This window comes from Triturus cristatus, chromosome 9 (genome assembly GCF_964204655.1).
Source record: "Triturus cristatus chromosome 9, aTriCri1.1, whole genome shotgun sequence".
NCBI classification, from domain to species: Eukaryota; Metazoa; Chordata; class Amphibia; order Caudata; family Salamandridae; genus Triturus; species Triturus cristatus.
Window position 1 is genome coordinate 1018818898 of NC_140592.1, and position 16374 is coordinate 1018835271.

General features: G+C 42.2%; 1 protein-coding gene across 7 annotated transcripts in view; it reads right to left on the bottom strand.

The window, feature by feature from the left end:
* Nucleotides 1–16374, bottom strand: part of TTLL5 (tubulin tyrosine ligase like 5) — a 1306640-nt gene that overhangs the window by 87586 nt on the left and 1202680 nt on the right. The window lies entirely within an intron of this gene.

Genomic DNA, 16374 nt, shown 5'->3' on the forward strand with positions numbered 1-16374 from the left:
CCCACAAGGTTTTTACTGTTTAACAAAAAACGGCCCTATTATTGCTTACCACAGAAATGGACCACATTGAAACATCATTCGATGGGAGCACAGAATAGTATGCCACTGTATAGCCAGAATCAAGGGGTAATGACTGGAAACCTGCTACAACTGAACACTTGAAAAAAAAGTAAGTAGCAATCCCTATGTGAACCACCTCCCTCCGTGTTTGTAGGTGGCTAGAGAACAATGACATACGGATTTTCTTCTATTCATTGAACAGTTATGCTGTGGTAAAAAAAAGATTAATTTAATCTCCTATTCCTATATGCCACTCTGATAATAAATCCTTGGTAACTGATGCTTTAGTCAATGAAAACAATTCTACTATAGTCAAATCTTTCAGTAACTTCATAAAAAATGCATCCATAAACTTAATATACGTCAACATACAGGGGAGAGCATTAAGAAAGGAGCCAGCTAGTTTGAACGAACCTCTAGAGGCACATGGCTGCTACCATGGCCCATTAACATCAGATTTCCACTTATGATGTCCTGCTCAGCGCACAAAATTCGTGGGAGCAGATTCACAAAGATTTTGCTGTGACTTAGTCTCATGGTACTCCTGAATTCCAGGAGTAAGTCAAGAGTACATTTGGCTCATTCTTGAAACTCATTAGTAAGCAAGTAGCATTACTAGAGTGAGTCACATTTACTCATACACGAAGGTTTGCCAATCAGGCCCTATAAATAGTAGCTCCCTGCCACCTAAAAAACATCATCAATGCCAACAAATGTGTTTGTGTATGTGGGTAAGGACTAGTGTCCTCAAATTAATTTGGTCTTGCCATGGTGGGGAACACAATGTTTCATAGTTGTGGGACTCCTGATTTCAAGTCTGCACCCATGCAGCTCAGGCTTGAAAGGAATTTCCTTTAATTTTAGGAAAGGGCTTACATGTTATCTATTCATCTGAGCTGGGGGCTATAACGTTTTCATTTTCACTCAGTCTGTTACTGTCCCAAACAATTGCCTCTCGCTCCATAGGATCAACCTTGTGATGGCTAGCTCATTAATTTACACTGTACAAGCGTCCCTATCATTCCATCATTGTGGATTTGGGGAATTGCTCTCTCCAAGCAATTGAATTAATCAGGTGATTAGATGAGAAGGCACATACAAAAAAGAAGGCCTAGTCAACTAGCAAAGCGTTTTTCATGGTCTTACTCTCTTTTTTATAAACGTTCCAAAAAATATCACAGAGTCTTTTCTGTTTTCTTGGGTGACAAGCAAATCCGCCCAATGAGTCTTACATTTGAGAACAGCAACTGAAGTTTTTTTTAAAGGAAACACACATTTGTGAGAGACCAATATATAGGAGCCCAATTTATCTGTCTGGGTAGGTGCACTAGCCAATAGATGAGATGGCCAAGATCTTTTTTGGGCTAGCATAGGACCAGTGTCTGCAAATGAGAGAAATACTCTCTGGTGGAGATAATGCGTGCCAGGCTAGTTCTCCAGGGTCTGTGGATTCTGGCCATGAGGCTAATCCCTTTGACAAGTATTGCTGCCCTTTGTAGAACTACAGATGCTAATTATTACTAGAAGCTAAATGAATTTGTCAGATATATTCTTTTTAGACTAACTTACAGGAGGTAGAGGGACGAACAGTCATGGCTTATGTTTGGTGGTGGTGGATGTGGTGGGGGTAGAAAGTCTAGTTGAAGCAAGCATATGCATCGCTATTAAGAAATAGGATGTGAAGGTGTGTTAATTCTTTTCTATTAGAGATCAGGCTTTATTACGTTGAGGCCTATGTGTAATCATTTTATGACATTTCAGTTGCATTAATAATATCCTGGGAAGGATCTGCAGATACCCTATATCAAGTACATTCTCGGAATATACTGTTCATGCTGGCTGCAGCAATACATTCATGACAGCAAAACTCTAGCCAATATCAGGGTATCGTTTCTAAATGAGCAAAGGGCTTGCAGTTCAATGTACTCGTTTGAAGGTTGGTTAGCTGGCCAAAGACAGATACCCATCTTGTGCACTGGCCATGCTGGGATGCAGCTGCCTGGTCTCTCCTATGATTGTAATGGAAGAAGCTACAGCGCAGAGCTCTATTTGGAGAGTATCCTGCAGGTGCGTTTTCCTATTGAGGAACAGCTCGCCGCATTCTTGCATCTAGACCAGATGGTTCAAGGCTCGAGTGGCGATTTGTTTTTATTGGCATTTGTAACTTTAGAAGTTATAAAACAACAGACATGGTCATGAAGAAAGACATTCTCATTGCTGCCACATTACAATCATACAGTTACAGAACAGTAGGTATTAAACCTATGTAAATACCTGAATGGCCCCAGCACCAACAGAATATCAAATAAAGAAAAGAAACAACTGATAGGGTGTTTGGCAAAATGGCCATGACTTCATGGGTAGACACAGGGGTACATGCGCTCTAACCCTAAAGAAAGCAGAGTATAGAACTCGGTGTGGGGAGGGGAGGTCACTCAAGTCCTTCAGTGAGTGGATCTGGAGGATCATCAGATGCAGCGTGGAGGAGACGGGCTTGGTACGGTCCTCATATATCCCGTGGCCAGGATGTAGGTGGTTGCAATAGTGCAAAGGTTTCAATCCTGTTGTGACAGGCCGCCTTGTCATGCAAGCAGTGCGCAGGTGGAGATTGTGGGACAGAAGCGCACACCATACCTGCCAACTTGAACAAAAATCTCACCGTCAGGAAGGAGCGGGGCCTTGGAGGTGCAGGGTCTGGGCCCAAGAAGTACCAAAGAGGCACTTTTGAACCCCACCCTGCCCCCAAGCCCCCTCCTCCCTTCAAAAAAGCTTGCTAAGACTGGTGCTGATGTCCTGGTGTGTTTTCACACTCCTTAATGGACGTTAGTAGTTCAAAGCCTCGGAAAACCAGTTGTAAAACCACTATTTACAGTGATTTTAAGCTCGTTTTCCCTGCCACCGTGTGATATCAGCTCCTCACCAGATGACCTTGTGATGGGAACCGATACCATGTGTCAGATGGCGGCACTGTGTGAGTTCAAAGGGAGGTCACACACACCACAGCAAGAGGCTTACTGTACCATCCCGCTCACGTTGACATCACGGCAAGGAGAACAGTGTGGCTTGACACTGTGCGGCTGCTACATTGCCATTGGGGGCATGAGAATGACGATGAAAGCAGACCGCTGTTTCTGCACCATCTCATCATGTGTCACAGCTTATTTGTGGGCCAAGCTTTTGGTCGGGCTGTGAAGTGATTGCAGACATCCTGGATGTCTTGGCATTCTCTGTAGTACAAATCCCATGCCAGGTCACTAGACAGTTGGTCCCAGGCTGAAGTAAGGTAGATCTTCATATGCAAGGAAGTCAATGTCCTTCCCCTCATTTGGTTGCAGTAACAGCAGCAGCAGCAGTCATGTTCTGCTCAGTCGTGGAGTAAATTCCCTGTTCCTTACTGGGAGACCACCAATGTTTCCTGCGTTTCTATACAATGAGCAAATAACTTTTCCAAATAAAAAGTTGAGCCCTAAATAAGCCACCAAAGTGGTCATCTTATATTTAGAAGCAGTGCCAATCGTACTTAAGCCAACTGAGCTGTCAAACACATCAAAAAACCTCTGAAGAAAAACAATCACTCAAAAGTGCATTTGCTGCCGGTGTGAAACAGTTCCACGGCAATCAGCTACCAAGGTCAATTGTCACTCTGGTTTTGTAGACTGGAACCAGACATCTTGCACTTGAGGGTGTATGCTGCAATTGAGGGTGTATGCTGCATCCTGGCTTCATGGACAGTGCAGGACAAAGTGTGCTGGGGATGGGTAAGCAGCCCATTTCTATAAGTAGGTGTATAGGTTTAGCCATGCCCTGTTCACCGTTCTTTACTCAGGTCTTGCACCTCCCAGCGACAGGCTGATCTGTTGGAACTGGCTTGGTCCAGCATAAGTCAAAGGATCCATCCGGCTTCATTTTAGTTAATGCAGTTTGTTTCACACAAGATATAAACTATGGCTTTACAATGGTTTCTGCATGGAGGAAGGAAACAAAGGAGCAAAGAGGGCACGACAGCTCCTCCAACTTCTGCTAAATCTCACTGCGACTCTACCATTTTAGGGTTCACATACATACACAGAAGACCATAACCTAGGGGTGCTGAAACTCCATGTACCTATGCCATTTTCACAGGCACACCACTCACACATGCGAGAGCCAGAGGGCCAAGTCAAAAGAGGTGTGGCGCAGCAGTCAGGGCAACTGCCTCAGGATCCTGGGGCTCATGGTTCGATCCCCGGTGCCGGCAGCAGATCAGCCCAGCACCATGTGACTCTGGGCAATAGCTCGCTTAATCTTCCCGATGGCCCCCTGCACCGGGACACCTCTCTGGAGGTAGCTGTAATACTGGACATTTACATTTACATTACAGACTAAAAGATGTATATGCAAGAGCAAAAAGGCACTCTTCCGACTGGGGATATGATTTGATAAACTTCATGATGACAAGTTTTCCCATTAGCACTGCGCCCAAGTGGCTTAGTCACTTTGTGATGTGCTTTACAGCAGACTGCGAACTTTAAAGCTTAACTGGTGCTAGAGAAAATGCCACTCTAGGACCAGAATACCTGCCACCAAGATGGCTGTGTTTTGAAAGGGCTCCACCAGGCTTGATTAAAACCCTGCATAATCCTGCCAGTATAACTGTCTTGGAACCCTAATAATACAATATTCTACTGCTATGGTGATGAGGAGCAATATTTTCTTTGGGTACCGATCTTTCTGGTGGATACTCTTTCTAACCACAGAATTCTCACCTTGTGAAAATTCCGCGGGCGACACACTGGATCCGTAAACATTTCTAGCTGTTCTCCTGCGCACTGATAAGTGGCATTGTGTGGCTGTGCAGAGGTCAGGTGCGGCAATATGGCAGGACGCTCTTCAGTCAGCAGCTCTCACTCAACGGCTGCTTCAAGTCTCATAATGACCATACGTCTCGAGTAGTCCCGGATCCGGCTACACATTCATCGCCGCTGTGCCCCCGCAGGGCCTCCCTCGTCGTCGCCCCACCACTGTGGCTCGACTGGGGTATGGGAAGCGTTGTGTGGAAGCTGGAGTCTTCGCGGCCTAGAGGGCCTCTGTGGCAGAGCTAAGCCTGCTTACTTGAGCCTTGCGGCTGCCCTCCGTCCACCGGTCACCTCTTCACTGTCTCGTAGGGCCTCCAGCTTTTGCGAAGAGGCCCCAGACGGCACATCGCTGTAGTCTCTGCCTTACCCCCACCCGGGGGACCGATGCACGGATTATAGATAGCAAAATGTCTTGGATTACGCTGGATTTTTCTATTGGGCTGGCAGAGCCGCTCTAGTTTGCGTCCGCAAGGCTGGCCTGCTTGGCCACGTCCCTATCCTCTTCATTTTAACTGCAAGATCACCACTTTCTTGGACACCTCCGTGAATTGGGCAGAAGGGAAAAGATAGTGAATTTTGTGTGGTCACCTCTGTCAGCAGATTTTATTATGTATCCTAGGAGGCTGTTCGCTTTGATTTGGTACCAGCCATATAAGAATATAACGTTCATCAAAAGAAGGAAGGTGCACTCGTTGAAATCAAACGCAGAATCAGTTAGTCCAAAAATTATTTCTTTCTATATTCTGATAATCTTTAACAAAAACGGCACACAGCCAACGCGTTTCGTTCCAAGCAGGAACTTCGTCAGGGCTGCAGTGATCACAAAAGAAAAACAGACATTTACAAAATACATATATAACACCCATTAATAAGGACAAATATCATACAATGAATCAATCTTAGAAGTGAATGGCTCACGATAACATACAAAGAGATAAAAACATTCTTTTACACATAAATATATACATACATATATAGAAAACACTGAAACATTATATTTAAAAACAACAATTTAGACAAATCGCTGACATTTAAACAAAACTCCATTTAACACGCAATTCTTAAAACTTTAAAAGAAGTTTTCTTATCCATATAGGTAACAGAAAAATAGTGATGGAGAAAAGAGACAGGCAAAAGAGAAGGTAGAAAACAAAAAGATAATAAGAAAAATAATGTAATTCAACAAGAAATACCAAGTAAAATAATGGGACACTGAATACACATGAATGACACTGAATCCAAACAATTACAATAGCGGGCTTGGGTCCCATTCTGGTTAATGAAAAAAAGAGGGAGGGCACCACACTTCCCCATCATCAATGGCACAGAAGATTGTTATATCTCACCTCTACGTATAGTTGACCAATAGGCGATGAGAAAAGTCCAAAAAGGTGCAAATAACAGATTCACTAAAGACACAGTATGCAGCGTCAGAGAAATAATAATAATCTGAAAATGGAGAAAAAACAAAAAGGGGGGTGGGGAAACAAGAAATATCCCTGTAAATAGTTATAATCAGGGAGGATTCTAAGAGCACCAGCACCCAAAAGATTATTCAATATCCGTGGGTGATCAGTCTCACAAAAGGAATAGCTAATTATATCTCACCTATTCGATCGATGGGTAAATTGACCCAAAAGGGTTACATAATCCACAAAAAGCAGCGTCTCATCCCATGAAACAGAGCCATGGAAGGAAAGATTTATTCCTGTAGCTGTAAAAAGTAGTCGACCAAAGAACCTAAATGAGTAACTATGCACATAATATTGGCAATTTAGTTGGTGTGAAACAAAAAGCTGAGCTCACAAATAGAAAGTCTCACCTAATCAATGTACAGCCTCGTAATACCAGTGGTAGACGGCCAATATGATTGAGGCTTGTTGCAACAAGAATGATCAATACGAAATGTAATTAAATTTCTATCTGAAAGAAAGAAGAAGAATGAAGAAAACACCCATACTCAGTTCTGAGTGTCTGGAAGCATGTCCAAATTGCATAAACAAATTGGTAAAGGGATCCATAAGTGGATAATTTAATACAAGAAAAGCATGTTATAAAGCATGAGGACAAAACGGAATCACTTTATCAAATGTATGCATTATCTTATATCAAAGGTATGTATATAAACACTACCAAAAAGGAAATGGGGAGAAATTAATAACTAGGTGGTCTATTCTCTAATTGTGACTCCTTATAGTCAAATATATAGAAAGATACTCGTTCAGTACTTCCAAAGAAGAACACAAATAACACACGATGGGCTAACCAAAAAATTAAAAACAACAAAGAGACAAATGAGCTCACCTTACAAATTCTATTTGTATATGAATATATATACAAAAACACTCATATGGTCCCGGTGATAATGCACACAAAGAATAGCGAGACGGGCAGTGGGTAATAAGTATTACTCCGTATACGCATAGTATAGGGACAGAAAGAAAAAGAAAAAATATGAAACAGATTAGCAGTACTGATATTGGTGCACAAAAAAACCATATGTCAAAAGTGAGTTTAAAACGCCGTCACTAAATAGTGCAGTGCACAAAATGAGCTAGAGTAACGGCCCCTTGTCTATTATAGAACAGTTCAGAGATTTAAACGTTTAATGGGCAAGGTATTTTACAATAATTACAAGCAGCAGCGCCCCTATACGGAAAGCGATGACATGTATATAAACGAAAAATGTAAAAAGTGGCCCCGCATTAGCAGCAATGAAAGGTAATGACAAAACAATCCCAGTAATCTGTCATCATCCATTACGTAATACTAAGGAAGCCTAGTCACTGGCGGCTCAAAGGAATTACCGCTATCAACCCATAATGTAGAGCATGGAGCATATAACTCCCTCCTGCCTTCGCGGTAAGCGGCGATTCCCGGCATGATAGCTGGAAGGCTTCAACCGCTATCGACGAAAGAAATCTCCATTTAAAGCCAAAACAGACTCTCGCGTCCGAACGTCAACGTAGGTCACGTGAGGGATAGAAAAGACGCGGCCGCCGCCCGCCTTGAGGAAAGTGAAAGAGGACACATGCCCAAACAACGGCGGCCATATTATAGTGGAGTAATTTACAGAGGATTAATCCAGAACAGAGAATAAATAATAGAAAATAGAAAAGGGAAGAACAGAAAAAAGAAAAAAAGAGAGAAAACCACCAATATGGCCATCTCAAAGGGGAAATATAGCCTGATATTACTATGACGTTAAACAGACAAACCCTGCCGTAAAAAATAGTCCTATTTACAGCATGGTATCGCAAGTGCCAACAAGCAAAAATGTTTTTTAAAACTAGGTATGCTCAGCAAGATATATGTATGGTATCTAAAACTGCTAATGAGGAACTGCAGAATAAGCACATTGATCATTCAAAAATTTGAAAAGAGCCTATATTATAGGGGTGGAAAAATACATTATCAGAATACTATTTTACTACTGTGACCATTAGAGAGAACCATGGTTCATATCCAGAGCATGATTCAATAGAACGAAGGGGCAAAAATTTGGCACCTTTAGTCAAATACCACTTTTTCATCGGTGTCTTTATAATTACACATCAACAGACGTTCCATGGGCACACGAAAATATCATGAGCAAATAGAACAGAGACAGATCGAGACAATGCCAAAAAACTGAAGGTCCTTTGGCAGGAATACATATTGTCAAAGATGCCATCAAGATGTTATTTCTACTAATTAGCATTAAAAGGTTATACATAACAAGACAATGTGATACTGTACAAACGATGCAAAAAAACGGGAAATAAGGCAAAATGGAATCTCTTTGCCTCACACCAGTGGAAAACAAATAACGATCACACATGAGAACCCCATGCACACAGCCATACCCATTATTTGAAAGGCAGGCAGTAGAAACTCTTTATATGCAGGTTAAGGGGAAAGTTTGAAAATATACAATAGGCAAAAAAAACCCTTTCAACAATATCTACAAGAAATAGTGCAATTCCCTGTCTGTATTTTGTCCCATCAGGGTCGCTTGAAGCCGACAAATCCATTTTGCCTCCCTTTGCCTAACCAAAAGCTCCTGATTTCCATCCCTGTTGCCACAGGGAACACGATCAATTCCGTGGAACCAGAAACTGTTATCATTAGGATGGATGTCCCTATAGTGGTCACTGAGGGGATAACGACTGTCCTTATTGATAATTGCTCTCTGGTGTTCCTGTAGCCGTACCTTTAGGGGGCGTACAGTGCTGCCCACATAGATAGTGCCACAGTCACAACCAAGAACATATATCACGTGGGTGGTATTGCAATTTATGAAATGATTAATCTTATAGGATTTAGGGTTATTGTATGAAAAAGTTCTTGTTTTATTGCAGCCAAACGGGCACATGTTACATGAGCCACAGGTATGGAAGCCTAAAGGTCTTGGTGGCAACCAGGTAGACGGTCCCTGCTTGTTAATCACATAGCCAGGGCATAGAGTTTCCCGTAATGTTCTACCTTTACGGTATGTCAGTACCGGGGTATCTGAGATGCTTCTTTTCAGGCCGGGTACCTCCAATAGTAAGTCCCAATTCTTTTTCAAAATGTTCCTAACTTTACCACTGTTCACGTTATATTGCGTAACCAGACTTACTGGTCTATCTGGGACAATATCCTTCCTTTTTGTTGGCTTGTCTTTCAAGGTCTCTTCTCTTGTTAGACAATTTGCCTTGCCAAGGGCTTTAGATAGAATCTTCTCTGTATAACCCCTTTTTAGAAATCTCTGCTCACAGTCATATAAGTTCCTGTGGTATGAATCTTCTTGGCTACAGTTTCTTCGGATTCTGGTCATTTCCCCAAAGGGGATGTTATGGATGACCGATTGCGAGTGAGCACTTGCTGCATGGAGAACCCCATTGCAGGCCGTATCCTTCCTGAATAGGGTACTCTCTACCACTTGGTCCTGGACATAGAATTGAATATCAACGAAATTTATCCTCTCTCTGTTGCAATCCATGGCAAACCTAACATTACAATCGTTGGAATTCAAGTATAGGTAATATTGCTGTAGTTGTTCTCTGGTTCCAGACCAAAGACAGATAATTTCGTCTATGTACCTCCCCCAGTACACAATATAATCCGTCCAGGGGGAGGCACGATTGCTCCAGGCAAACTCCCTCTCAAACCAGTCCATAAAAAGGTTGAGCTGGACCTTGGTTGGTCGTTCTGTTCTTTATTTCTTAATATAAGAATATAACATACAGATATCCTCCAAATCTGTTCCTCGACATGGCCAGTAGCGCTCTTCTGATGTTTTCCAAAAACTTTTTCAGGTTCAGGGTTTTTGGTGCATTGATGCTTCAGTACTCATGTTACTTATGGATTTTCGAAGTATATGATCCAGACCAGACCCATGAATATATTTTAGACACAACGGACAAGTTGGTCATAAATCACCAAACATGGTATAGACACCATTTAATATTTTTCAATGTAGTTTTCTGACTGTATGCAATGGTGGAGCTGACATAACATAACAAACACTGCTAGCTTTTGTCAGTAAGATATTTTTCCTTCTGAACCACTTCTTATTGCTGCGTAACTCATGCAGCATTTCCAACTGATTATCTTGGCTCATTGCTTTCTAAAGTCCGCTTCGAGCTGGATAATGGACTCACTTGGGGGACCTTTTGGGTGTTATTCTAAAGTTTGGCTTGCTTGACTTCCAACTTTTTAAACATTTTTCTGCAGTCCCCCGAGTTCATTGGTTTATATACATCTGTGATTTAGGTTTTGGCTTGAGATACCTCTGCAATGTAAACTATAGTGTTTGATCCATACTGTTTGGCCAATTTAGCTAGTCAGTGCAAAGCTTTTTCAACCTTTCAACTGGATGCAGGAAGTTTTACATTAGTCTTCTCCCAGAGGGGCAATGAAAACATTCTTCCTAAATAGAAAAAATTATTCACCTTTTTATTAACCTCCAACTTTTTATTTTTGGCCTTTGCATTTATCAGGACCAACGCCATTACTTTTGATCTTGCTATGTTTATTTTGATGGAGGTATTTTGGTAGAATTTATCAATCTTGGCTAGAATATGTTGACGTTATTTTGCTATTCTTGCCAAAAATTACAGACACGCCTGCATAAAATAGAGTTGACATGGAGTACTTTAATCCGTGTTAAAAAAAATCAGCCAAAGTCTCTATTGGTCCACAAATTCCAAAACAGAATATAAGTCAAAAAGCCATAAAAACACATCCTTTTCTATTTTGAGTACTCGTGCATCAGGAGCTGCAGCATGAAGTTTTGATCCGTTGTTTCAAGGCCTGATGGGATCCTTCCTTGATATAATGTCAAAAGCTACTCCCTTTCTCTCTGCTTAAACAACACATTACTTATATGTGGTAAGACTTGTTGTAATGGCAAGGCATCTTCCCGCAGAATCCTTAAGTGAACCATTCCCGCGTGCCAAACTGGATCCAAAAATTGGGAAGTAGTGCTGTTCACTGGTTACAGGAGGTGCTGCTGACCCAAGAGGCTCCACAGTTAGTGACATAATAATGCACATTGTGCATCAGTGATGTCAGTTATGTAAATTATTTCCATGCTCTAAAGAGTATAAGGATGGAAATAGCGGAACAAATTAAAAAGTACAGTATTATTTACTCAGGGCGAGTGGGGATAGAAGGGGAGATAACGAATCCAAGTGAAGATAAAAATTCAAAGATAAGCAATTCATTCTCCTAATAATTACTCCCTGTAGCAGATTCCCTATTACTCCCAAAGCAGTTATCGATAAAACTGAAGTACGGATTTAAAGCACATCCTTTCCAAATTGCAAATCTTCTTTCCGATGAGCATTCAAACAACAGTGTTTTAAGGAAGAATGCGTGGATGACAAGGTACTTTACAAGACCCATTGCATCAATGGAAGCACCCGTCAACAAAGTCAAAGTAGCTGAATTAATCCGATCTTAGTGAGCTCTGAATCCTAAGGGGGTCTCTTCCAGCATGCTTGAAACATGCTTTTACCACCAATGAAGTACATCTCGAAATACTTTACTTCCTCACAGTCTTGTTGCGAAAATACTTATTAATCCCCCGCTACTGCCAAACTACCTGAAGTTGTTGCTTTTGAAGTGGAGGTCATCAATAATATTGCAAAATTAGACCCAAGAAAGTAAACTACTAAAATCTCACAAAGGAAGAAAAATTGGTCCTGGAGAGTCTAAAAGCCAAGACAAATTGTGTCATCAAACAGGCAGTCAAAGGAGGGGCAACTGTTATTCAAAAGACTATTACTATGAAGCATTTATGGCATTAGTAAGAGATGAAAGAAACTTCAAAATCTTAAACACAGATCCAACACCCTCTATACAGAAAGAGATAAAATTATTGGTAGACATGGCTAGAAATAACAGGTGGATCACACAAAAAGAATGTGATTTTTTGATTCGTACTTTTACATGTTAACTACGATCCACAAGCAATGTGTCCCACCCCTGGGAAAACCAATTGTCTCAGGCATTGGCTTGGTTCTTGAACCCCTCTCTGTAGATTGGTTCTTCAGTCCACTGGTAACAAAAATGCAGTCCTATGTCAAGGATACCAAACACTTATTTACTAAGAATTCTAATATCTATTTTGATCCTGAGAAAAATCTACTCATGACCCTCAACGTAGAGGCACTCTATACAAGTATATCACAGGAGCAGAGCCTCCGCGTCTCTGAGAACCTCCTCTCAGAAGAAGAATGGTCATACAAAACCATTGTCCACTGGATCATGAGTTTAGCAAGACTGGCACTGACAAAAAACTTTTTCGAATTTGAATGTACTATCTATTTAGAACAGCATGGTCCTTTGTGTCCAGTCTTGCCAATCTGTATGTCCACAAGTTTGAAAAAGAGAATATATGGGACAACAGTCCTTATAAAATGCAACTGGCCATTTGGAGTCGTTATATTAATGATGTTTACTTGATCTGGCTTGGTAATACAGAAGGAGCCCATGAGTTCCTCAACTGGCTGAATTCTTACAATCCCTTTTGAAATTCACTATGAACATTCACTCCAACCAGATGCTCTTCCTAGATGTGACAATCATAGCAGTAGGAGGTAAATTTATAACAAGTATGCACACAAAACCAACAGACAAAAACAGTCTGTTGGATTTTTAGAGTGCATATCCCGATCTCTTAAAGAACACCTACCCGTAGGGCAATTACTCCGGGTCCGACGGAACTGCTCAGAACTGAGTGACTACAAATCAGAAGTGAAAATCCTGACGAACAAACTACCCTAGAAAGCGTATTCAAAAGGACAACGCAAGAGCGCATTATAACCCTAGGAAAGCCCTGTTGTAAGTAAAGCAGAAACCGGCCAATAAGCAGTTGACCTGTGTAAGTACTATAGCAACATTTTCAATTATGTAAAAAAAATATTATCAGGCATTAAATAATTATACAACTGTTTATACTCCACGTATCTTCTGCTTACAGACCAAATTAAATGTCATAATGTGGAAGCTAAGACAAGGTTAAAATATATACACTGGCACCCCATTGCGTGACATAATATAATGAGAACACGTCTTAGTCCTAAAATGGATCTTCACAATCATGAAAACATTCGATGTTATGTGCATTGCCCAAGTATTATACTCTATTTTTAGGTCTCGCCCGAGCCAGCGTGCATGCGCTGCTCTTCGAGGCTATTAGTAAGCACTTCTAACTCGGACCACACGCTCGTGCGTTTGCTTTTCTTTGTTGCTCACGCGCTATTGGCCTTTGCGTGCGTCTTTCTAAGAAAGACAGCACGCAATTGGCCAAAGGCGGGTGCATGTCCCGCCCTCTCTCTCCCCCTGGCCTAGGGAGCTCGGGAGCGAGCAGCGGCCCCACACTGTGCCTGCTGCATACCTCACATTCTTTGTAGTGTGCACGCGCACCACTACCATCAGTCCGGCTCTGCCGTGTGCCTCCAGCCACTTTCAGCTCAGGAGCAATTGTGTCAGAGCGGGACCATGTGCGGGGGGCTGCAGGGGGCACAGCCGCTTACTGCAAGGTTTCTGTGCCAAGCCAGAGCTCACCCTTGCTCATGCCTCCAAACGAAAAGGTGCTAATAGTTTTCTGTTACGTCTCAAGGAGGGTTACTTGCTGTGTTGCCCATTCGACCACTCCAGACGCTTGCTGCATCAACACTGGGCATGTTTTTAATTTATTAAGAACTTCAATGGAAAAGGAACGTTTGATCCCTTCCGGACAGAGAAAGGTGCAGCCTGCAATGCACGGCCGGAACATTGGTCACTTAACCCCTGCCGACGCAAGCACTACCTCCCTGGTGCGGCGCACGTCCATTGGCCGTCACCAGGGAGGCCCCCATTTAAACCTCCGGTGCAAAGCACCGGAGATTGTTTTTTAAATATTTCCCCCAGGGGAGACACGGAAGGCTTTCCGCGTCTCCCCCCAAAATCCCTCCCGCCCATCTGTGAAGTCAGCGCGCCGCGAGGCGCTCTGACGTCACTATTTCCCCACCGGAGCCAAGGACAGCCGCAGGTAAGGCCACGCTCGAGTCCGATGGGGAAATTAGGCGAAAAACGGCCTCCCCAACTTTCACTGAGGCCTCGTTTCAAACGAGGCCTTCCTGAAAGGGTTTCCTGGCCGCGGATCGCAGCAGCTCCAGGAAACCCCACTAGACACCACGGATGTCTTTTTGGAGGGGTTGGCCCTCGTGGTAATGGTTCGGCACCCCCCCCGGGGGCATATTTATTTCTTGGGGGGCGCAATCACCCCCCCTCAAATGTTAATAAAAATTTTTACAAAAAGATTTTTGAAAAAATGGCACCGAAATTGGCAGGGGGTCGGTCCTCCTGCTCAATGGCCCACCCCCTGCGGGGGCATTTTTTTTTTTATAGCCATGTGCTTTCCGTGGGGGCCACAATCGGCACCCAGGGAAGCTAAAGCTATAAAAAAAAAATAGAGAAAGAGAGATATCTCTTGATATATATATATATATATATATATATATATATATTATCTACTGGCGGTCGCCAGTAGATAGTTATAGTTAGGATCGTGTTTCCATAGGAAATCCGCAACATTCTATTTGGAATAACTTTGGCGCCGATTGACGAATCCTCGCGAAATTTTCAAAATAGGTGGGGCGCTCCGCTCCTTCACTGAAAGTCTCGGGGGGATTCGTCTAGCGGGGGCTGAGAAAAAGGGGGGGGGTCCCAAAACGCGTTTTCCCCATGCATTTTTCCATAGGACCTTTAGTCCAAGCTACAGCCCGAACGGCTGAACAGAATTACTTGAAATTTGGCAGAGAGGTAGTCCTCAGGACAGGGATGTGCCTTTTGCAGGTCTGGTGTAAATCTGTTCAGTATTTCCTGAGAAAATAGCATTTAAAAGCATATATATATATATATATATATATATATATATATATATATAAGCGCACCGTGCGCGTACGGTAAAACTTACCGTACGCGCACGCTGCCGTGCCCGAGCGCGATTCTGATTGGTTGTTAGATCTTAGTAAACATTCGAATCGGTCGAAACCAGGAAGTGTCGGCCGCCATTTTGTCTCTCGCAGTCTGAGGGGGTGAAAAACAAAGGTGTAGAACGTGAAAAGGGGGCAGGGTGGACAGTTCCTGACCCCCTAGCCTTTGGCAGGGGGTCCCAGAAGGACCCCCAAGGCCAAAATGTCCTTATATTTTTGTGCGAAAAATCACGGAGTACGCGTAGCGTGTGCGTACGGTAGAAACGGAAAAATTCCGCGAACTGCGTAAGGTGGGCGCACGGTGCGCGAAGCGCACCGTACGCGTATGGTACGCGCACGGTGAAAAACCTTAAAAAAAAAAAAAATACATAACTTAGCATTTAAAAAATCGTACAAATTCACTGAAAAAACCATAGGTTTCACACATGTTATAGTTAGGAATTAGCATTTAAAAAACCTTGTAAATTCACTTAAAAAACCATAGGTTTCACACATGTTATAGTTAGCTGGACATTTCACTCGTGAAAAACCATTGAAATTCCCCGTTATAGTTAGTGCAGGCAACTATAACTCACGCGACCGCAATCCTCTGCTGATGACGTCAGATATTACATCACTGATGACATATGTGTCTCTCTGAAAAAAAATATTTGTAATATATGTATAGCTAAAAATTAATGGAAGAAGACATGGGTAAATAAGTGTCTAAATACAGTGATGTAATATCTGACGTCATCAGCAGAGGATTGCGGTCGCGTGAGTTATAGTTGCCTGCACTAACTATAACGGGGGAATTTCAATGGTTTTTCACGAGTGAAATGTCCAGCTAACTATAACATGTGTGAAACCTATGGTTTTTTAAGTGAATATATATATATATATATATATATATATATATATATATATATATATATATATATATATATATATATATATATATATATATATATATATATATATATATATATTATCTACTAGCGGTCGCCAGTAGATAGTTATAGTTAGGACCGAGTTCCCATAGGAAATCTGAA